The following is a 25,166-nucleotide window of genomic DNA, read 5'->3' on the forward strand; positions in this document are numbered from 1 at the left end:
TCCTTTAGTACGTAAAGCAAACTCTCTCTCTCTCTCTCTCTCTCTCTCTCTCTCTCTCTCTCCTCCGTTACTCTCACTTTCTTTTCTCTCTCTCTCCCTCTCTCCCACCCCCGAGTATATCCTTCTTATTAATGCATTATCCTTTAGTATGTAAAGAAAACTCTCTCTCTCTCGTTCTTACATTTACATATGCATGAAGATTTGAGTAAACAAACCATCGTGTTCCTGAAAAAACTATTTATTTTTCAAATGTTGAACGTAACTTCAATTTACAACTCCAGTTTCGATTTTTAATTTGGTGAATTTAACTGCAACTCCAAGAGCCACCAATTCTACGTAATAATTTGTTACGATCGTAATAAACAGTTGCAAAAGTATTTTCTTTATATATATATATATATATATATATATATATATATATATAAATAATATATATATATATATATATATACATACATATATAGATATATATATATATATATATATATATATATATATATATTATTAAAGATATATATATCTATATATATTATATATATTATATATATTATATATATATATATATATATATATATAGATATATATACTATATATATATATATATTATATATACATATAAGTAAAAGTAAAATATATTTATTCCGAAAAAATGCAAAAATATACTGTTGGAATGAGAGGATATGGTATCCCACCTCTTTTACACCAATAAAAAAAGGAACTGAATAAGAAAAATAAAACTGCTTTTCAGAAAAAAAGAATCATGGAAAATATTCACCAGGCCCGTGTCAGAATTTTTTTTTTTTTTTTTTTTTTTTTTTTTTTTTTTTTTTTTTTTTTTTTTTTATTTTTTTTTTTTTTATTCTTGTCGTTTTCTATTCGGCCCTAAGTGAAGGTGACCGCTATAAAAATCAATAGGTTAAAACTGCACAATGGATGTGGAATTTTTTAAAAAGTCAGTTTTTGTTTTTGAGTTTACCTGAAGGTCATGGAATCCTGTCTCGTCATTTCATTTCATTTTCTTTTTTTATTATATTACCTCATTTTTTATCTAAAGACACTGATGAATATGAGCAATTTGGTACCGCTTTCAACGTAGATATTAGTCAATTGAATTCTAACAAATTCATTAGATAAATAAGTTACGTTTACTTTCCACAATCGCATTTCTTTATACTTTGTTTCCAAAATCTTATCTGATGAAGAAAAGTTTCATTATAAATCTATTAATTTTGTTCATAAAAAGGCTTTCGTATATCTGGCCAAGATTTATGAAAGCATTCTTATGTCATGAAATTTTGAATTTTATAATTTTTCACTTGCATATTTTCACAGAATTTCCTGGCACGTCTGACACCAAGAAATATTCTTTTTCAGTAGGTTCTTCATTCGTTCTTATCATTAAAGTCCTTATTTCGACAAACCCCTGTTATAATGAATAGGCAAATTCTAAAACTCGAAATTGAAGGTCCTCACTTCAGTTAAGATAAGGTTTTCACTTACTCGGGGAGTAAGCCTACAAGCTACTTTGTTGTCGCTGTTGTGGGGGGATTAGGAAAGATCTATGGAAGACTCTAAAAAGGTCTGAAAAAGGTGTTCCGCATTGAGTAAAAGATACCGGAATTTTAGGATACTTATGGTTTATTTATTAGAATGAAAATCTAAAAAAAAATAAATAACGTGCATGCTAAACGATACAGAACAATTACTTCTCATAAAATATTGCGTATTTATTTTAATTTTCGTTTATGAAACAATGCGCTATTTAACCTTAGATTTTATTAAGTGCCCCGACTAAGCTGGAGGTCGAATCGCACCTTGTTTGTTTTCTCTCGAAATATTACCCTTCTCATGCAATAGTCAGACTTTCCTATCTTGCCTGATAACATTAAGTACTCGGAGTTTATTTCCCTACTCCATAAAGAAATGTACATCGAAACGAAAAAATAGAGTAAAATAGGGTATACAATTAGACCGAAGGCCAAGTGCTGGGACCTATGAGGTCATTCAGTGCTATAAGGAATATTCAGAGTATAAGATTTTAAATGTAACAGGAAGAAAACAAACCTTTTGCAATGGGCACAATGAAACAATTGTTAGAAGAGAAATGGAAGTAAGATGAAGAAAGAGAATATGAAAGGCGGTACAGTAAACGGAATGAAAGGGTTTGCAGCTAGGAGGAGGCCAAAGGGACGCTGCAAAGAACGTTAAGGAATGCCTACAGGGCTCACGTATGAGGTGCACTGACGACACTATCCCTATGTAGGACGAAAATATTTGTTCGATATAAGTTGCAAAAGTTCATGTTCACTGAAAACAGTCTTCCTAATCGACAATTCATTGAAATGAAAATTGATCTTAAACGACTTTTTTAATATTAAATAAAAATATTAGCAAGAAAATCACCATCGTAAATAAATATGGCCATAAGATGCTGTCTTTAAGCAAAAAAATAAAAATTTAATTTTTCTATTCAATAGACCTACTAAGAAACATAGTATTTAAACGATTTATCCAATAAGAAACACAGAGAAAAGAAATAATAATAAAAAACGAAGTGATCATGAAATATAGCACCAAAAAAAAACGTACAAAAATTAAAATAGCACACTTTTTATCGCTGTAAAAAAGACATGGGGGTAAATAAATTAAATGCCAATATTTGTTTTTGCCTCAGTGAACATGCATTTTTGGGGCATGTCAACAAAATGAGCAATCATAGAATGGTCAATTTTCATCGCGTTTTGTGATAATTACCATAACTGTTAATTGCGAATTTATAGAGGCTTCATAGTTGTTTTTGATTGATACTGAAAAATTATAACAAACTAGCATTTATTTTCAATGACAGGTCACATAGTTTTTAATCTATACTTCCTGTTTAGCTAACCCAAAGCACATTCGATGATTTCATAACATTTCTTCACTATACAACTGCCAGCTTTCAGGATTCAGGTTAGGATTAGTAATTATTATTATTATTATTATTATTATTATTATTATTATTATATTATTATTATTATTATTATTATTATATTATATTATTGGAAAAGTAAATCAAACAGACATACTATTGTGGATTACTTTTCCGCTTTTATTGCTTTATCACAGTCCTACAATTCGACTGGGTGGTATTATAGTGTGGGGGTTCCGGGTTGCATCCTACCTCCTTAGGAGTCCATCACTTTTCTTACTATGTGCGCCGTTTCTAGGATCACACTCTTCTGCATTGAGTCCTGGAGATACTTCAGCCTCTAGTTTTTTCTAGATTCCTTTTCAGGGATCTTGGGATCGTGCTAGTGCTTCTATGATTATGGGTACGATTTCCATGGGCATATCCCATATCCTTCTTAGTTTCTATTTTCAGATCTGATACTTATCCATTTTTTTCCCTCTCTTTCTCTTCAACTCGGTGTCCCATAGTATTGCGACATCAATGAGTGATACTTTCTCTTAACTTTGTCAAATCAACGTCCAGTCTGGTCTATTGCACGTATCCAACCCTATCCGTTCTAATACCATAGCACAGAGGATCTTTGCTTATGTCATTTTCTATCACTCCCTCAGGTTGGGCTCCTACCAATTATTACTGCAAGGTAACTGATGTTTCTTTTGCACAGGCTCCAGTGGAGGTTCTTTTGCCACTGAATAATGCCTCTTTTTGTATGGTTCTGTGCAAGTGCGGGCATTCGCTTGCTATGTGGTTTATGGGTTTCATTTTTCGTATTTGCACTTCCTACATATGGTAGAGATGTTATTTCCATTTATCGTTCTTCTAACAGATCTGGTTCTTAGGGCCTGATCTGTGCCGCTGTTATCATTCCTTCAGTTTCCTTCTTTAGATCTCCCCTCTGTAGCCATTGCCATGTTTCATCGATGGCTAGCTCTTTAGTTTGTCTAATGTATTGTCCGTGCATTGTTTTGTTGTGCCAGTCCTTGTTCTGTTTTGTCATTCTCCTGACTCTGTATTTTCTGGGTCTTCGTCTACATTTTTTAGTTAGTTCTTCTTCCCATGCACTCTTTAGCCACTCGTCTTCACTGGTTTTCAGATATTGCCCCAGTGCTCTGTTCTCGATGTTGACGCAGTCCTATCTACTTAGTAGTCTCTCCTCCTTCCTTTTGTGTTATGTATAGTCTGTCCGTATTTGCTCTTGGGTGTCTGCTTTGTGTATTGGTCATATGTTTCTGGTTTTTGATATATGCTGCGGAGTTCTGCCTCGTCATTGGCCACTATCCGTGTTGTATCGATTACTGGCACTGTCCATGGGTTTTATGGCTTTTATCATATTCCGGCGTTTGAGTTTTGATTTGAGTCTCTGCATATATCTTTCCCTGAATCGTGTCCTTCATCTCTTGGTGTTTTATATCCCACCTTCCATTATTTCTTTTAGGTATTTGTATCCTGTCTCATCTATGTGTTTGATGTGCTCCCATCTGTAGCTCTATCCTTTAGTTCTCGTTTACTTTGCCTTTTGTATGTTGACTAAGGAAGCATTTTTTCTATTCCCAAACTCCATTCTGATGTCCCCAGATACAATCCTACAGTCTGGAATAGGGTATCTATTTCCATGATGCTCTTATTATTTTATTATTATTATTATTATTTATTATTATTAGTATTATTATAGTATTATTTATTATTATATTATTTATTATTAGTATTATTATTATTATCATTTGTCGTAAGAGTAAAAGTTAGCTGTGGCAGTTATGGTAGTACAAAGAGTGGAATTAATTAAAATAAATAATAAAATAATAATAATAATAATAATAAATAATATAATAATAATAATAATAATAAAATATAATATAATAATAAGAATAATAAACAATAATAATAAACAATACATGAGACAGACTAAAGAACTAGCCAGCGATTGACACGTGGCCAATGAAGAGGGGAGCTCAAGAAGGAAACTGAAGGAATGAATATAACAGCGGCACAAGAAATCAAGCCATCAGAAAACCAGATAGTTTAGAAGAAGATAGATGGATATATCTCTCCATATGTAGGAAGTGAAAATACGAAAAAATGAAACCAAACCCCACTAGCAAGCGAAGTCCGGCACTTGCACAAAACCAGTACAAAAAGAGGCATTGATTCAGTAGCAAAAATCCCTCCCCCACTGGAGCCTGCGCTAGAAACACCAGCTACCTTGCAGTAATAAGTGGTACGAGCACCAACCTGAGGGAGTGATAGAAAAGGATCAGGCAAAGATCCTCTGGGACTAGGTATCAAACAGATAGGGTGATACGTGCAAATAGACAGAGTGACGTGATGAAAAAATCAAGAAGAAAAGTATCACTCATTGATGTCGCAATACCATGGGACACCAGAGTTGAAGAGAAAGAAAATAGAAATAAGAAGGATATGGGATATGGCAGTAGAAATTGTACCCATAATCATAGGAAACACTAGGCACAATCCCAAGATCCTGGAAAAGGAATCTAGAAAAAATAGAGGGCTGAAAGTAGCTACAGGACTCATGCAGAGATTGCGATCCTAGAAACGGCGCAATAGTAAGGAAAGTGATGGACTCCTCGGACGCAGGATGCAACCCGGAACCCCACACTATAAATACACAGTCGAATTAGAGGACTGTGATATAGCAAAAAAAAAAAAAAAAAAAAAAAAATAATAATAATGATAATAATTCCAAGATTCATTTAGGATAAGAGGACATTATTATTATTATCACCGTCAGGAGAGCCGACCAAGACCGCAGCCTAGTACTTATCAAGACTACCGAATATAGACAAAAAAAATCGACGAGATCCTCGCCGATACATAAGTTTCGACGTATTACTAAGAACCCCGTAGACGACATTAAACGCGAAGCAATAGAATCATAGAAAACTGTCAACGCAGCACTAACGCCTTACACCTATCTAGTATTCTGGAGATTAACCTCGGGTAAATCTACGGGTAATGTGAAAACTCATAAAACATGGAAACTTTAAGACCTATCATTAGCCAAATACCAGCACCCCCACATACCACCTTGCTAAAACAACTAAATACTATTCTCACCCCCCTACATCCCCCAGCACACATAGTTTGAAGTCGTCTGCGGAGTTTCTGGCAAGCCTTAAGATCCGCGCCCCCCAGGAGGCAGTATTGCATGCGATGGATGTAGAGTCGCTGTTTACTAACGTTCCTGTAGATGAAACCATCGAAATGATCCTGAACGTGTCTACAGAGACCCATCCACCGACCCGCTGAATATCCCCGAACACGCCCTTCGCTCTCTGCTGGGAAATATGCACCAAGAATGGCTCCCTTCATTAAACCACCATGGCCCATATGTACTTACAAATCGATGGTGTAGCGATGGGATACCCCCCTCGGGGTCTGTTTGCGAACTTTTACATGGGCATGGTGGAGGAGCGTGTCTTTAGGAGCATTAGGAAAGCCATCTATATACGTAAGATATATAGATGACTTTCATCCAAGCAGGGAAACGAGGGAGGAGATCGAGGAAATACGTCAAGCCTTCCACACAACAGCCGTTTACGATTTACCATCGAATATAGCCGTGATGGACGTCTTTCCCTTCCTGGACGCTTTGGTTGACAGAAGGAGGGTGCGTTTCGCTACACGGGTTTACACCCGAAGCCCACGAACCTGGGAATGTGTCTGAACGGTGAGAGTGAATGCCCTGAACGCTATAAGAAACCACCACCATCAGCGCCTACGTCAGGAGAGTCTTTCCCATTTGTTCAACATGGGCAGACACCCATAAGGAGATGGAACGTCAGATCAGGTCCTAGTAAACAACGGGAACACACAACCGAAGCATCCAGAACGTCTTCAGGAAGAGCATGGGAAGAATGGTACCTACAGGAACCCCCGCCCAGACCCCCAGCAGAAAATTAATTTTTTCTACAAGGGCCACCTTCCATCGGCGGTATAAAGAAGACGAGCGAGCCCTACGGGAAATAATCAGGAATCACGTTTCCCCGACCGACCCAAACAACAAGCAGATCAACTTGATCATATTTTATACAAGTAAAAAAAAACATGCAGTCTTATTATGAAAAATAACCCCCCGCACCGTGCAGGATCCCTTGAAGAGGACGACACGTTCATTTCCAGATACACGTGCCCAATCCGAGGATGCCTCGGGGAACTTACATCGGGATGACGTCAATGCGCTCTCCAAGAGGATCTCCTGTCACGCGCAGGAAGGAGCGGTATTTAATCATGCAAGGGACTGCCCATAATAAAGAATCCGACGCAGCGACATCGTCGGTAACTTCGAGGTTATCGACCAGGCCACCCGATCTACGTCGTTTGCGAAGAATTAGAAGCGCTGCACATCGGGAGGGAGAAGCCCAGTTTGAACATCACACAGGAGACCTTCCTCCTCCCCACCGCCGTCAGGAGAGCAGCAGACACCGCCCCATATCGACCATCGCACCCCAGAGGGATCCTTGAGGATGATAGAAGCTTTAGCTTTCATCCTGAGGACGTCCTAGTAACCTGAGGGTGATCGCTGCTCAAGCTCTCGCCCTTTGAGGACGACTGGTAGAGCCCCCCTTCGAGGGGAACCTCCACCATCACCAATAAGGATGAGGCTCGCCCAACGAAGAGGACAGCCAACCAGCAACGGGCCCCCTGATGACATTGCTCGTGGACGTCACAGGTATTGCCCCAATGAAAATTGACGGTACCTGTTTCTTAAGCAACCGAATGCAATAAAATAGCGTGAATACATCTGACACAGACCATTGCACTCAGCGATTCCGTCCCGAAGATGGCCAAACGAAGGGGGGGTTGCCGAAACATGTAGACGCCTTGAAAAACCAGAAAATGAAGAAATACCAAGAAATACCGGATAGACCCTGACGACTACGGCCCTGTTCCCGACCTACGAAACCCACCTGTATACCTGTTGACGGGACCCCAGCCTGTCCCTGATAACCAGTTTTGCTTTTGATAACACCAGCCGCCCGAAATTCCGTTTGACGACCTACAGCACGATGAATATTGACAGCGCTTTATAATACCAGCGTGCCAGAAAGGAAAATCATAAGGAGAATTGAAAGAATATTGTACAAAAATCAATTCTGTGAATTTTCTGCCATTATTTTTAATAAAACTTGTTTGAAAGAAGGTCTGTTTCCAGCGTACATATTATTATATTATTATTTTATATTATTATTATACTATTATTATATATATTATTATTATTATTCGTGGTAATAGTAAAATGTCACCAATGGCAGTTTTCACATAGTTAGAACACAGAGCTGGAATTATTAATAATAATAATAATAATAAAAATACTAATAATAATAATAATAATAATAATAATAATAATAATAATAATAATAATAATAATAATAATAATAATGGATTGTGAAGGGCGAAAAATAAAAAATAAAAGATACAAAAACAAAAATTCCAGACAGAATTGCCCTCTAACTCCACCATTCTTCCACACATGTAATGGAAATTCCACTCTAGGTAAGTAGTGCTTTCAGTGCACCTCACGCGGTGCACCGTAAGCATTATCGAGTCTCTTTGTAGCGTCTCCTAGTTGCAAACCCCTTCCATTCCTTTCACTTGTACTTCCTTTCATATTCTTTTATCCCATCTTACTTTCCACCTTCATCTAAGAGTTGTTTCATAGATCTATCTTCGATGGTTGGTATAATGATGGGTATGGAGCAGGGTCCATGAAACTTTAACCACCGCCCGTTGGTGGCCTGGTCGTTGCCAGAAAAGCAGGATTATGCTAAATTTAAACCTTTAAATAGAAATAAAAACTACTGAGGTAGGCTGCAATTGGTATGTTGATAACAGGAGAGTGGTGACCAACATACCAATTTGCAGCCCTCTAGCCTTCAGTGCTTTTAAGATCTGAGGGGCGGAGGGACAAAGTGCGGACGGAAAGACAAAGTGCGGCACAATCGTTTTTCTTTTACAGAAAACCAAAACACGAAAAACCTCTTCAAACGCTTTTAACCAAACCGGTCGATCTTTTGAAAACAAGACTTTCATTTTAGTTAATTTTTTTCGGAAATACGAAGAAACTCTTCCTTCAAATATATCGTCTCACCCTCTGCAAAAGAAGTAGAACAAATCAGAAAATGGAGAGGGATATTTCGGTTTCAAAAATAAGCTGGAAAAGTGGTAGCTTCTTCTGTAATAATGGAGCCTTTGTTTTTCCTTATCTATAGTCGCCGTTTCTCAGTAGATTTTCGTTGTCACGATATTATTTTTTCAGGTTGAAGTTTGAGGGATAAAATTATTTCATGTGTTCTTTTTTGCTGTTTGTAGGTTTCTTGTAGTAATATAAGTGACATTAAGTACTGTTACGGATGATGATGATGAGGATAATAATAATAATAATAATAATAAATAATAAATAATAATAATAATAATAATAATAATAATAATAATAATAATAATCGCATTTCCAATTAAAAAATAATGATAATGATAATGATTCCATTTACAATAATAATGATAATAATAATCGCATTTCCAATAAAAATAATGATAATGATAATGATTCCATTTCCAATAATAATGAATATAACCCCATTTTCAATAATAATAATAAAATAATAATAAATAATAATAAAATAATAATAAAATAATAATTCCATTTCCAATAGTAATGATAATAATAATCCCATTTTCAATAATAATAATAATAATCAATGAATAATAATAATAATAATAATAATAATAATAATTTTTCAGCGTCATGTTATTGTTACTGTATGCAAATTATTTATAGTGAATGATTCAATTCCCTTAACCCAGAAACAACGTACCCATATATTATCGATACATAAAAAAGAGGCATAAAATATAAAGAAAAAACGTTAGTTCCATAATCTTACAAGAAAAATATCCTACCATTAGAATCTCCAAACGATTAAGAACTCTCTCGCACCTCGGGACAGAGTCGATAATTGCCTGCCAGGGAGCTTTACAGAACTCTTCGTTGTTATTGGTAATGGGCTATTCCTTTAGTTGGCTGCCTTCTCTATCATATCTTGCCTTATGGTATTGTTCATGATAATTTTTCTCTCTTCTTAATTTTATTCATTTTACAGCTCCCAGTGAACTAGAATTTCGTATCTAGTGAAATGTCGTCAGTAATTCGTTTTTTTTTTTTTTTTTTTTTTTTCGTGAGCTGAGATGACATGAGAAAGAAAATTTTCTCTTTTCATTTATTTACCATTATTATTATATATTATTATATTATTATTTAGTTATTATTATTATTATTATTATTATTATTATTATTATTATTTATTACCCACAAATGAACCATATGTCTCGTAACAAGCCCACCACAGGGAGCCACAAATTTGAAATTAAACCTTCCAAAGAGTGGGATGTTCATTTGAAAGGAGTAACAAAGGGTTACAATGAAATGCAGAAGAGGTCAGTTATTAGAAAGAGAAAAAACAATACAACAAATTAACAGGAAAAATGTCAAATGAACTTTGCAGGGAATGACTCTTAAATGAACGTGAAGAGTTATTCAACTGCCTCCTGACAGCATCTGAGCCATTTAACTTTTTCAAGTTAAAGAAAAAAAATCACCTGCGTAGGTTCAAATTCTGCAAAGCCTGTCAGTCGGTAATTCGCGGGAATAGTGTGTAATGAGGAACGGATTTCATATTCATATTTCACTTTTGCTACAATTTGTTTCTCGTCATTGTCCGAAAATGGAGGCCAAACTAGACAATTGCAATCATGGGAAGTCGGTTGATAATTTCCGAGTTTTGTTTGAGCCTATCAAGCAGAACTGAGGCGAAGGAGATGAAAGCTTACTGCGTAAAGAATATTTCAACTCTCCTTCTCGTTATAGACAAAACGAAAGGCACGTGAAAATAGAGATCTAATTAGATACTCCAAATTATGAATGAAGAAGCCGGGTGATATGTTTTAGGTTTTTTGAGGACTATCAGCCAGGACTGAAGCTCAAGAGATGAAATCTTCCTTCATAAAGAATATTTTCACTTCTTTTTTTAATCATTAAGGGCGAAACATAGCTCTGACGAAATAAAATTCTCATACTTTTACGGAATTTGTGACGAAAACGCCTCTGGATCCTTCAAAGAGACGCATTCGTCTGACGCTATTTCCACGCGTCTCGATTACAAAAGTTCTAAGCATGCCCTGATCTGAGGGGTTAGGAATAGTTGTGTAGATAACGCTTACGTAGTGAGTTTTTTTATTTTAATTACGTCTGCCATGACAGAGATGTGTACAGAAAAAAGGTAAAGAGACGTTATCCAGTCTTTCTACGTATTACATTCTGTTCTGTTTTTTTATGAGTTTATACTTCCTGAACTAGACGGTGATGGCATAGGATTTCGGAGAAAGTTAGAAGAATGTATACCTACATATACCTCGTATTGTCTGATGTTTATTTATATAAATAAATACCGTTCTTTTCTACCTTACCTGTTGAGGTTTCCTCTTGTATGAAAGTATATTTGCCTTCAATTAAGAATGGATCCGCTTTTGTCTCTGATATCGTTTACAGTGTGAGGCATTTCACCCTCCAACATGGCGCCTTCAATGGGGGATTCTAGTCAAGTAATTTGAAACACCAAAATGAATTCCCTCTCCTGCCTATACTCCCAGCCAACTCCCCACCATCGTCACCCCCACCTACCACCCCTCCCCCTTCCCCTCCTAACTGATCCCTAATGAGATTTTTCTCAACCAGACTATTTTTCCTTCCACTCCTGATCTTTCGCCTCTCTCCCATTTTATGGTCCTTAGCCACTTCATATCCCCTTAGCTGCAGATGATGATTTGATGAAACAAAGTACGCTTTCCCTAAGAAAGGAGAGCTAATTACTATGATAGATATGTAATAATAATAATAATAATAATAATAATAAAAAATAATAATAATAATAAGAATAATATAATACTATGCTTAAGAACACCTTCATTATTACAGGTTTTATTGAAAATAATGGCTATTTCAGCTGGGTTTATTTTATATAGAAGTTTCTCCAATAAAACAGGTATATAATATTATTATTATTATTATTATTATATATTATTATTATTAGTTATTATTATTACAGGTTGTATTGGAAATAATGGTTATTTCAGCCGCATTTGATTTTGTAGAGAAGTTTCTCTATTCTTATTAATTAAAGAGAAAATAGATAAACTTCTATACAAAATAAACGCGCTGAAATAGCCATTGTTTCAATACAACCTGTAATAATAATAATAATAATAATAATAATAATAATACGTAGCGCCGGGATTCATGCGGATGAGTGTGATCCTAGAAACGGCGCATATAATAAGAAAAGTGATGGGAATCTATGAAGGCAGGATGCAATCCGGAACCCCACACATAAAAACCACCAGGCGAAGGTGAAGGACTGTGTTAGACCAAATAATAATAATAATAATAATAAATAATAATAATAATAATAATAATAATAATAATAATAAAAAAAATAATAAAAATCAAAATAATGAAAAATAATAATAATAATAATAATAATAATAATAATATAACTAATAATAATAATAATAATAATAATAATAAAATAAACGAGAAAACAAGTGAGGTCAATGAAATAATGGGAATAATACACAACACCAGTATCACAGAAACAAATAAATTGGCATAAGCAGGTGCAAGATTAGTAGCATAACAAAGATTCACAGGATCACGACAGACAGTTAGACAACAACTAAAGAAAATGACCAACTGGAAAGCCCCAGGTCCCGATGAAGTCCATGGATACTGGATCAAAAACTTCAAGGACCCCTACACCCACGAATAGCAGAACCAAAACCTCCAGTATTGTATCACAAATCACCATAAACCCAAATGGATGACCAAAGGAAGAACATCCTCAGTACAAAAAGACAAGAGTAAGGGAAATATAGCCAGTAACTACAGACCTATGACCTGCTATAAAAATAATTTGGAAATTTACTAACCGGTATCATCAGTGAAAGGCTATACAACTACCTAGAGGATACAAACACCATCCCCCACCAACAGAAAGGCTGCAAGAGGAAGTGTAGGGGCACAAAAGACCAGCTTCTGATAGACAAATAGTAATGAAGAACAGTAGGAGACGGAAAAACAAACTTAGCATGGCATGGATTAAGACTATAAGAAAAAGCCTTCGACATGATACACACACATGGGCTAATAGAATGCCTGAAAATATATGGGGCAGAGGAAAAAAACACATCAGCTCCTCAAAAAAATACAATGCACAAACTGGAATACAATACTTACAAGCTCTGGAATAAGACTAGCAGAGGTTAATATCAGGAGAGGGATCTTCCAGGGAGACTCACTGTCCCCACTACTCTTCGTAGTAGCCATGATTCCCATGACAAAAGTACTGCAGAAGATGGATGCTGGGTACCAACTCAAAAAAAAAAAGGCAACAGAATTAATCATCTGGTGTTCATGGACGACATCAAGCTGTATGGTAAGAGCACCAACGAAATAGATACCCTAATCCAGACTGTAAGGATTGTATCTGGGGATATCAGGATGGAGTATGGAATAGAAAAATGTGCCTTAGTCAACATACAAAAGCGCAAAATAACAACGACTGAAGGGATAAAACTACCAGATGGGAGCAACATCAAATACATAGATGAGACGGGATACAAATACCTGGGAATAATGGAAGGAATGGATATAAAACACCAAAAGATGAAGGACACGATCAGGAAAGAACATGTGCAGAGACTCAAGTCAAAACTCAACTCCGGAAATATGATAAGCTATAAACACATGGGCAGTGCCAGTAATCAGATACAGCGAAGGAATAGTCGAATGGGTACGAAGGCAGATCTCCGCAGCATAGACCAGAAAACTAGGAAACATATGACAATACACAAGACATTACACCCAAGAGCAAATACGGACAGACTATACATAACACGAGAGGAATGAGGGAGAGGCCTACTAAGTATAGAGGACTGCGTCAACATCGAAAACAGAGCACTGGTTCAATATCTGAAAACCAGTGAAGACGAGTGGCTCAAGAGTGCATGGAGAAGGACTGATAAAAGTAAACGAAGACAAAAGTAAATACAGACAGGAGACGGACAAAAACAGAGAGGACAGGCACAACAAACCAATACACGGACAATACATGAGGCAGACTAATGAACTGAACAGCGATGACACATGTCAATGGCTACTTAGGGGAGAGCTCAAGAAGGAAAAGGGTGAAGGAGTGATAACAGCGGCACAAGAACAGGCCCTAAGAAACCAGATATGTTCAAAGAACGATAGGCAGAAATAAATCACTTCCATATGTAGGAAGTGCAATACGAAAAATGAAACCATAAACCACATAGCAAGCGAATGTTCGGCACTTGCACAAAACCAATACAAAAAGAGTCATGATTCAGTGGGAAAAGCCCTCCACTGGAGCCTGTGCAAGAAACATCAGCTACCTTGCATTAATAAGTGGTGCGAGCATCAACCTAAGGGAGTGATAGAAAACGATCAGGCAAATATCCTCTGGGACTATGGTATCAGAACAGATAGGGTGATACGTTCAAACAGACCAGACGTGACGTTGATTGAAAAAAAATCAAGAAGAAAATATCACTCTATGATGTCGCAATACCATGGGACACCAGAGATGAAGAGAAAGAGAGGGAAAAATGGATTAGTATCAAGACCTGAAAAATAGAAATAAGAAGGATATGGGATATGCCAATGGAAATTGTACCCATAATCATAGGAACACTAGGCACGATCCCAAGATCCCTGAAAAGGAATGTAGAAAACCTAGAGGCTGAAGTAGCTCCAGGACTACAAACGGTGCACATAGTAAGAAAAGTGATGGACGCCTAAGGAGGCAGATCCAACACGGAACCCCACACTAATAAATACCACCCAGTCGAATTGGAGGACTGTGATAGACACCCCTACTCTACCCCCCCACAATATATATATATATATATATAATATATATATATATATATATATATATATATATATATATATATATGATAATAATAATAAAGATAATGGGTCACTGTATCCTACACAATCTGAGGCAGTTTGCCCTTCTCCTTCTGAGTCGAGATTCCAATTCATGCACTCTTGCTGAGTTTGCTTAAATGCATTATTTTATATTCATCCCTCGACCGAATAAAAAAACGAACAGGTTGGTTTAATCAAGATGACTTTTTTTATGTTCTCGATCCTACCTTTTTTCACTTAGATGAGAGATGTCATTAGAAATATGCTTTCCATCTTTAGTTTTGTAATTCTTTATAAAAAAAAGAACTACGGTTTATCCTTTCATCACGCAAATAAAGTAGAATGGTTTAATCAAGATGACTTTTCTTTTTTTTCTTTTTTTTTGATTATCTATGCTTTCAACTCTAAGTTTTTTTCCCTTAGAGGATAATTATTGTTTGAAACAGTTTTTTTATTTTATTTTAAGTTTTACCCTCATTCTCCAATGAGAGTGTTTTTTTTTATGTTTTCCACTCTACGTTTTTCTATGTCAGTTTAGAATCATTACTTGAAATACGTTTTCCATTTCAATTTTATTATTCTTTCCCAAATAAAAGACATAAATGTTTATCCCACAGCCAAATAAACAGAGCAGGTTGGTTTAATTAATCAAGACGACTGTATTGTTTTTCTATCTCTATGTTCATCCAATACACAAATGGTCTCGTGGCTTATAAATATATGAACCTTTCGCAGGAAAAGGTGAAAGGAAAGATTATATGGCCCAAAGATTTCATCTTTATTTCAAGACCTGATATTCAGTCACAGAAAGGAGAAGAAAAAAAAGACGAAAGCTCTAGGGACTACAATCTTTCCTTTCACATTTTCCTGGGAGAGCTTCTTATACTTATTTTTATATTCTTGATCCTAGTGTTCTATTATTTTTCATTTAGATAAGAATTGTTATTTGAAATAAGTTTTCTATTTCAAGCTTAATTGTCAGTTCTCAAACAAAAGACATACGGTTTGAGAGATACAGTGATGAGTGGAACGGTGTCTGAGGTAAAATTAATAAAAAAAAAAGTCACGAAAAAAAAAAAAAAAGGAAAATAGAATTCACTCACTTATTTAAAAAGGATTTCCAAACCAATTTTTTAGCGCATTTTTAATCTTTGCATCATGATGATTAGCAAGTGTATATTATCTAACTGAAAATAGCTAATAACCAAGAGCATAAAAAAAAAACATACAAAATGTCTTGAATAAAACAATCTGCGCCATATACTGGGCTGAAGGATAAACAGAATATCATTTATGTGGGAACGAACAGTAAAACCTAAAATGGATAACTTATTTCAAACAATAATTATCATCCAAGGGAAAAACACTTGGAATCGAAAAAAATGTAAAAAAAAATAATAACAGACATGATTACACCAACCTCTTCTATTTACTCAGTGGATAAAGAATATGTCTTTTGCTTGGGAACGACTAGTATAGCTTATAACGTATTTGAAATAGCAATTCTCATCTAATTGAAAAACCCAGGTTCAAGAATATAAAAATTCTAAAAAATAAAAAACAAATAAAAATCTAAAAAAAAACAAGTCATCTTGATTAAACCAACCTGCTCAATATTTACTCGGTCGAGGATAAATTTGAAATGAATCTCCACTTCCGTCCTCCCGCTCGAGCCAATGTGCATTATGCAGATCGGCAAACTCTGGCCGAGTGACTGAATCAGGATCTCGACTTAAGAGGAGAAGGAAGGCAAACTGCCTCAGTTTGTGTAGGATTCAGTGAGCGATTTAGGCAAACTGCATTCATCCTCACCTGGGACCATCATCAGAGATGAGTGTTGCTTTTTCTTTGCGGGAAAAGGAATCAAAAGAAGAAGATGAGATGAATATATCTATATATATTCTGACTCACATAGGGACCGAACACAGGTCATTCAATTGCAAGGCAAGAAGAGTTCGGTTTTGACTTATGCGCCACGTTACCGCCATTAAAAACTCTTATTGTTGCTTACGTTTTGCATAAGATAATCGAAATTCTTACCTTTCAAAATGAATGACTTGTTTTCCATACCAATAATGGAAATTCCTTTACCCTTATACAATTACCAACCTAAACAAAAATAAAGTAAAATATTAACTGGGTACAGAATATTTGTCTATATATCTATAATGTATGTGCTTATATACAACTATATTCTAAAATATAGATGCTAAATAGCAAAATCTACTCCCATACTAAGCTATCACAAGCAATTACATCTTTCACTACGTTATTCTCTCTTCTTTCCAAAATTCGTGTACCAAAAGATCTACGAAAGACACATGTGCATCTAAGATTCCTATGATCCAACCACGAATCGGGCTCCCTGATGGAGGTCCCTTATCTTCAACAAAGGGATGGAAAGGTCCAAATTTTCATAGAATCAGAACATCTAGCGGCAGCCAACTCTGCCACTTCGTAGCACATGCTGACGAGAACAGTTGAGTTGTTCAGCTCGACAAATTTCTACAGCAGAGAGTTGTTTTTCCTTTTCCAGTGAACTGTTCTAAGGAACATCAGGTTATTATATTAGTCTTATTATTATTATTTATTGATTATTAATTATTATCATTATTATTTAGATTAACTTTAACAATTAACATTAACAAAACATTCTTCCATGCCCCTGAATTTAACTTATTCGAAGAGAATATTCAAAAGGCTAATTTGAATTCTAATATGCGTGAATAACTTTTTCAAAAAAGTTTTTAAACTGAGTAACCGCATCATGAATTGGTCTTTTTTTTTTATTGGGGGTTTTTAATGGGGGGAAGGGAGGGGATGGAACCAAAGTACAACTCTTCTTTGAACAGAAATCGATTCAGAAATCCCCCAGAGACATTGCAAAATTTCCTCGTACGGAAAATAGATATAAAATTTTATAGGAATATATAGGAAATATATAATGATGATAGAGGAGAGATATATATATATATATATATATATTATATATATATTATATAATCTATATATTAATAATATATAATATATTATATAGATAGGAATTAAACGTGATGAATAGTGAATATGCTAAATAAACACAGATTCCACGAAGGAACGCAGAAATGACTGAGATCTACCTAGGGTTTTTCGACCTTCTTACGCCCTATGCTTTTTATTTTCAGGTTTCCTAAATGAGTATATAATAGATATAATATAATTATAATATTAGATATATAATAGATATTATATATATATATATATTTAGTTTTATATAAATTCTTATACACAACCACACTAATATTATGCATAATGAATTTAAAACATATAACTTAATATATATATATTTATAATATAATATATACTATATATATATATATATTATATTACATACATATATAATATATATATATGGGGATACAATTCACAATGAAGTAAAATTCCTCTTTTGTAGTTTAAAATTATATAGATTCTGTTTTATAGATTAAGAAACCTATAATATTTTAAACTAACCAGAGGAATTTACTCATTGTGGATTGTATTCCCCATTTACTTTAAGAGGTAGCGACATAGTTACCTGGCTTCTGAACATATATAATATAATATACATATATATATATATTAATATATTATTATTAATATATATAATATAATATATATATATATATAATATATTATATTATATAATTAAATTAAATTTCATTAGAATTAAATATCATTACCTGTTAACTATTTTTTCATTTAGTATCAAACCCCTAAGGTCTAAGTGCCAACCAAACTCTTAATAAAATGTAGGCAAACTTTTTTTTTTTTCTTATAACATTCTTCATTTTACTAATGTTGATAAATCCAAACTTTTAATTTTTTTCAAGAAACAAACAATTAACGAACAAAATTCATTTCCCACAACCTATTCTAGGATTTCTAAAAACATTCTTCGTTTTTACCAAAGTTGATTCAAGAATTTTCGTAATTGAAAACCTAACAAACACGAAACCTCACCCAAGTAGAGTTTGAGACGTTTGTTCAAGTATGAAAGGCCTTTAGGTACCAAACGAGCCAGTGACTCACCCTCAAATTACCTATTGGTCCTTCAAGGGACAAGGAAAAACACATCGTCCCGAGGATCTGGATGTTATTATGATTGATAAAATATCGCCTATGCTTGATGGCTGGGATAAAACAGGGTTTATAGAGCAATAATTGTTTCATATATACTGAGGGGAGAACTTGATGGAGAGAGAGAGGAGAGAGATGAGGGAGACGAGAGGAGGGAAGAGAGAGAGAAGGGAGAGATTGGTTTATTTGTTAAATGGCATTCTGACAATTCATAAGGGTGCTCAAGAAGGGAGGGAAGAGAGAGAAATTGAAATGAGAGAGAGATCGCGTTTATTTTGCTAAATGAAATTTCTGTGAATTTGACTGATGAAAATAAATAATAATAAAATAATAAATAATAATAATAATAATAATAAGAATAATAATAATAATTAAATAAAACTTTTCTTTGGAACGTTTGAATTACTAGTCCAATGGCACTTTGGTTTTTGGGCTTGTTTCATGGAATAATAGGGTTTAGTCTTCTGATTAATAATAATAATAATAATAATAATTAATAATAATAAGAATAATAATAATAATAATAAATTAAAATAATAATACTAAAATTAATAATAATAATAAGAATTAATGAGAAATGAAACACCGATCAGGAAAGAACATTGCAGAGACTCAAGGCCGATAACTCAAGTCAAAACTCAACGCGCCGGAAATATGAATAAAAAGCCATAAACACATGGGCAGTTGCCCAGTAATCAGGATACAGCGCAGGAATAAAGATAGGAATGGACGAAGGCAGACCTCCGCAGCATAGATCAGAAAACCAAGGAAACATATTGACAATACCACAAAGCAACTATACACCCAAGAGCAAAATAAATGGACAGAATATACATAACACGAAAGGAAGGAGGGAGAGGACTACTAAGTATAGAGGACTGCGTCAACATTCGAAAAACAGAGCACCGGGGCATAAATCTGAAAAAACCCAGTGAAGACGAGTGGCTAATGAGTGCTATGCGGGAAAGAAGGACTAATAAAAGTAAGAACGAAGAAACCCAGGAAATATACAGAGACAGGAGGAAAGGACAGACAGAACACGAGGACATGGCACAACAAACCAATGCCACGGGACAATACATTGAGGACAGACTAAAGAAACTAGCCAGCGATGACAATTGGCAATGGCTGTACAGAGGGGAGAGCGAAAGAAGGAAAAAACTGAAGGAAATTGATAACAGGGGCCACAAGATTCAGGCCATAAGGACCAGATATGTTCACAAAAGAACGATAGACCGAGGAAAATAACATCTCTCCCCTATGTAGGAAGCTGCAATAACAAAAAAAATGAAACCATAAAACCACATAGCAACGTGAATGCCCGGCACTTGCACAGAACCAGTACACAAAAGAGGCATGATTCAGTGGCAAAAGCCCACCGCGGAGCCTGTGCAAGGGAAAACATCAGCTTACCTTGCAGTAATAAGTGGTACCGAAGCACCAAACCTGAAGGAGTGATAGAAAAAACGATTAGGCAAAGGCAAAGATCCTCTGGGACTATGGTATCAGAAAACGGATAGGCGGGTGATACGCTGCAAAACAGACCAGACGTGAACATTGAATTGGACAAAGTCAAGAAGAAAAGTAAAGTACCAACTCATTGATGTAGGCAATACCATGGGACACCAGAGTTGAAGGAGGAAAAGAGAGGGGAAAAAATGGATAAGTGTCAAGATCTGAAAATAGAAATAAAAGAAGGATATGGGTATATGCAGTAGAGGAAATCGAAACCCATAATCATAAGGAGCACTAGGCACGATCCCAAGATCCTGAAAAGGGGAAAAACAAAATCTAGAAAAATAAAAAAGAGGCTGAAAGTAGCTACCAGGCACTCATGCAGTAAGAAAGAGGGTGATCCTAGAGAAAACGGCACACATAGGTAAGGAAAAGTGATGGACTCCTAGTGGAGGCAGGATGCAAACCCGGAACCCCACACTATAAATACCAACCCAGTTTCGAAGTTGGAGGAGGACTGGATAGAGCAAAAAAAAAAAAAAAAAAAAAAAAAAATAAGAACAAAAAAAAAAAAAAAAATAAATAATAAAAAAAAAAAAAAAAATAATAATTAATGAATAATTTAATAAGAATAGACAGCTGAGACTGAAACAAGGAAGGGAAAAATAAAGGGCCAAAAATGAAAGACTTAAAAGTGGGTGCAACTGTGAGAGATGCAGGGGAAAGCTATTAAAACACCTTTAATTAAATGAAAAGATTCCAAAATGAAAAGTCTGTTGGTAATCTTGTACCCAACGAACAAACTTCTGCGGAACTCCGAAAGTAAAATTCAAGTTCGATATCGTTGAATCTCAGGCTCAATTAAGGGGAAGTTTCCGTTTAAGGAGGAAGTTGATAACGCGAACGAGTGCACTTAGTAAAGCAGCCAGTTTTTAAAAAAAAAAAAAAAAAAAAAAAAAAAAAAAAAAAAAAAACTCTCTTCTTCTTCTCTTCCCTCTCTCTCCTCTCTCTCCGCTCTCTCTCACTCTCTTCTCTCTCTCTCTCTCTCAAGACTTGTTCATTAAGATTTAACGTTAGTCAAAAATTTAGACTTTTCTCAAAAAGGACTAATGAAACTTCATCTTTTACCCTCAAGGGGGTCGGAAAGTCTAGGAAGGGAACTCACAGGGCCTTCAGTTATAGCATAGCTTGTGTATTTGCTATTTAAGTCTTTTCCCGTTTGAGATTAACATCAATAAACTTTTTTAGCGTTTGTTTTTGTTTTGTTTCGAGGGAAAATAGCTAGTGTTGGTAACACACTGGGATGGGGATTAGTACTCAAATCCAATGAATCTATTACCTTGTTAATTATGAGGTGCCAAGGTGAAATAATATATATATTTATTTACAATCAAGATCAGCATCATTAAAAAGTATTGAAACGTAAACAGTAATGTTTTCCAGTCGGCACGTTTAACGACACGAATCTTGTATTAACAAAGAAAAGAAAATAAACAAAACAAATAAGCTTAAAAAACAGTAAACTTTAATTAGAAAAGTATCAAAAGAAAAAAGTAAAACAGTAATTAATTCTTTTCATTGGGCCTTTTCAAGACAGAATCTTAGTTTAAAAAAATTTAATAAGCGAACTAAAAACATCAGGTACATTAAAACGTAGTAAAAAGCCAAAACAATAAGATCTCAAGATTTCAAGACGAAATCTTGTTTTTTAAAAAATAAATAAACAAATAAATTAAAACAAAAAATATTTAAAACGTAAAACAATGGAATGAGATTTTCAGTGGACCTTCAAGACCGAAATCTTGGATTAACAAAATAATAACCAAATCAGCCTAAAATTATAAGTTAATTATAACAAATATTGGGAAACGTAAAACAATAGTATACTCCAGAGGGACATGTCAAGAAACACAAACATGTTTTAAACAAATAAGTTCAATAGATAACTAAAAACATCAAGTAACTTCAAAAGCATTAAAATGTAAACCAATAACATTCTCCAGCGGCCCTTCAAGATGAGGGAGCCAGCAAGGCTACCCCAAGGCAGAGGTCAGCAATCAATAAATATTACAGATGACTAGGACCGGGGGTGGGGGGGGCGTCCATGCATTGACGTCGCAATAAAGCAAAGGCCCCCCCGTAGTGGAGGCTTAGGACACCTGCTTTCGGCGGAGCTAGGAGGGCTTTTGGAAGGCGGGCGGGGGAAACGGACCGGAATGATGCTCGTTTCGTCTTCATTCGAGGCCGGGCGATATTACCTAGCCGTTCATAACGCCGCATGGCCACCCTACAGTTTCCCCTGCATGTATAAATGATCTGGGGATATTTATTGTTGGGATTGAGGTTTTCGTTTCGATGTAGCGGCTTCGTCTGTGTATGTTATTCCACTTTGCGGTTAGACATGTGGACGTGTGCAACCTATTATGGATATGCATACTGCATGTTTAATGTATGACTATACAATAGCTGTTTAACCCCTTTACCTTTCCATTGACAGAACCTAGGTTTGATCTCGCGGTTGAAGTCAGAAATTAATTTGTGTTTCCCAAAAGTGTGTTCACTATGCCATTATTAATATGTGAGTCTGTATATATATAGATTATACTATATGTTATATATATAATATATATTATATATAGATATAATATATATATATATATACATTATAATAATATTATATATATATATAATTATAATACATATTAACGAAAGAGAGAGAAGAGAGAGAAGACCGTGAGGAGAGAGAGAGAATCATATAAATAAATATATATATATATAGTATATAGCTTATAATAAATAATATATATAATATATATAATATATATATATATACATATATATATATGTATATATATATATTATATATATAAATATTATTATATATAATATATATATATAGTATATATATCTATATATAAAATTTTATTTTTTTTTTAATTTAATAACTGATAATAATATATAGATATTTGTTACGTTTTGAAAAAAGTTTCTTTTAAAAAAAGTTTATCCCCATTAAAACAAAAATTCGACAAAATTAACCAAACATCTCTATTTCATAGGACTATCATGCCAATCCTTGCAAAAAGAACAGGCGAATTAAAACATCAAATAATACCATACAAACCTCGAAAGAAAACCTTCCAGCATCAAGGGGGAAAATGGAAAAACGAGAGCTAAAAAAATAATCATCTAAGAGGAATATCAACTCTCCCTCTCACCTTTCTCGCAGGAATAACCGAATTTTCGCTTGACTTAAAATGTTCCTTTTCATTTCCGAGCTGCCGGTGATTAATTGCTGAAAAGGGTCTTTCGGACTTTTTGTCAACTCCTTTTCTTTCATTTTAGTCAAACTTTTTTTCCCTGTACTGAGTCCATTTCCAACCCCTTTGCTGTTTAGGAAGGTTCGGTGGAAAGAAGTATCCCATTTCTTTTCTCGTGGGAATAAGAAGAGTTTTTGTATCATTATTATTATTAAATAGCTGTCGAGTTAAAGATGTAAAATATACTTCAAAAATTAGATTATAAAGGGAGTTTGCACCAGAACTGGAGATTTTTGAAATTTGAAGGAAGAAATTATATTGGACGAATGAATGCCACTGGCCAAACTCAGAATTCACTTATTGATAACATACAGTGAACTAAAAAAAATAAACGGAATATATAAATAATTTATATCACCATGATGGGGTTGGGGTCATTATTTGTTTTCATTCCAAAATGTTAAGAGATTTGATTTAAGGAAGCTTCATGCAAAATTTTCATTCAACGTTACTTCAGAAGAAAAACCATATTGATATTATTATTAGTTATTATTATAGATCTTATTATTATTATTCATTTAGTATTATTATTATTATTATTGATTATTTATTATTATTATTATTATTGATTATTATTAGTATTATTATTATTATTATTCTGAAATGGAAGTTCTTACTAATATGGAAACAAGCCCATCAGAAGGGCCGGTGGAACTTTTTGAAATTCGAACCTCCCCAAAGACATTGGAGTCCATTGGAAAGGAAGAATTCTAATAAGCAAAATGGGAAAATAACAGGAAAAGAAGAGATCACTTATCAAAAAAGGAAATAATAAATCTACAAATTAAGAAAAAAAAAAAAAAAAAAAAAACAGATGAAATGTTAGTTAAATTATCAAAAAATAACCAAGGAAGGGAATTAATTGAGGAGGGTTGGCAATTGTATTATTTCTTTATAGCTTAGAAAAAACTGCAAGAATATAAATGATAAGAATTTTATTTTTTGGGATTAGAAACAGGACCATTAGCAGAATAAAAGCATCTATTAAGTTAAGGAAATTGAGTTAGTTTATTTTTCAACTCTATTAGCACTAAACGTTATTTCACACCCGCAAGTCTTAGTAATTGCATCTTTTACAAGTTCAGTTAACAAATTAATGGAATTGAAATTTCCACTTTACAAAAACCTAAAACCTAAAACAAAAATAAAAAAAAAAATATTACAGTGGAACAATGTGATTAAGAGAAGTCATTTTCTTGCTCACCTGGACAGTTCTATTTGAACTGTAATTTAATTTAATGTAGGAGGTGAGTAATAAACTTATTATAAAAAGCTAATTGAAAAATGCTAAAGACTCTGGGAAAGAAAGAGTGAA

This window comes from Macrobrachium nipponense, chromosome 4 (genome assembly GCF_015104395.2).
Source record: "Macrobrachium nipponense isolate FS-2020 chromosome 4, ASM1510439v2, whole genome shotgun sequence".
In the NCBI taxonomy this organism is placed as follows: Eukaryota; Metazoa; Arthropoda; class Malacostraca; order Decapoda; family Palaemonidae; genus Macrobrachium; species Macrobrachium nipponense.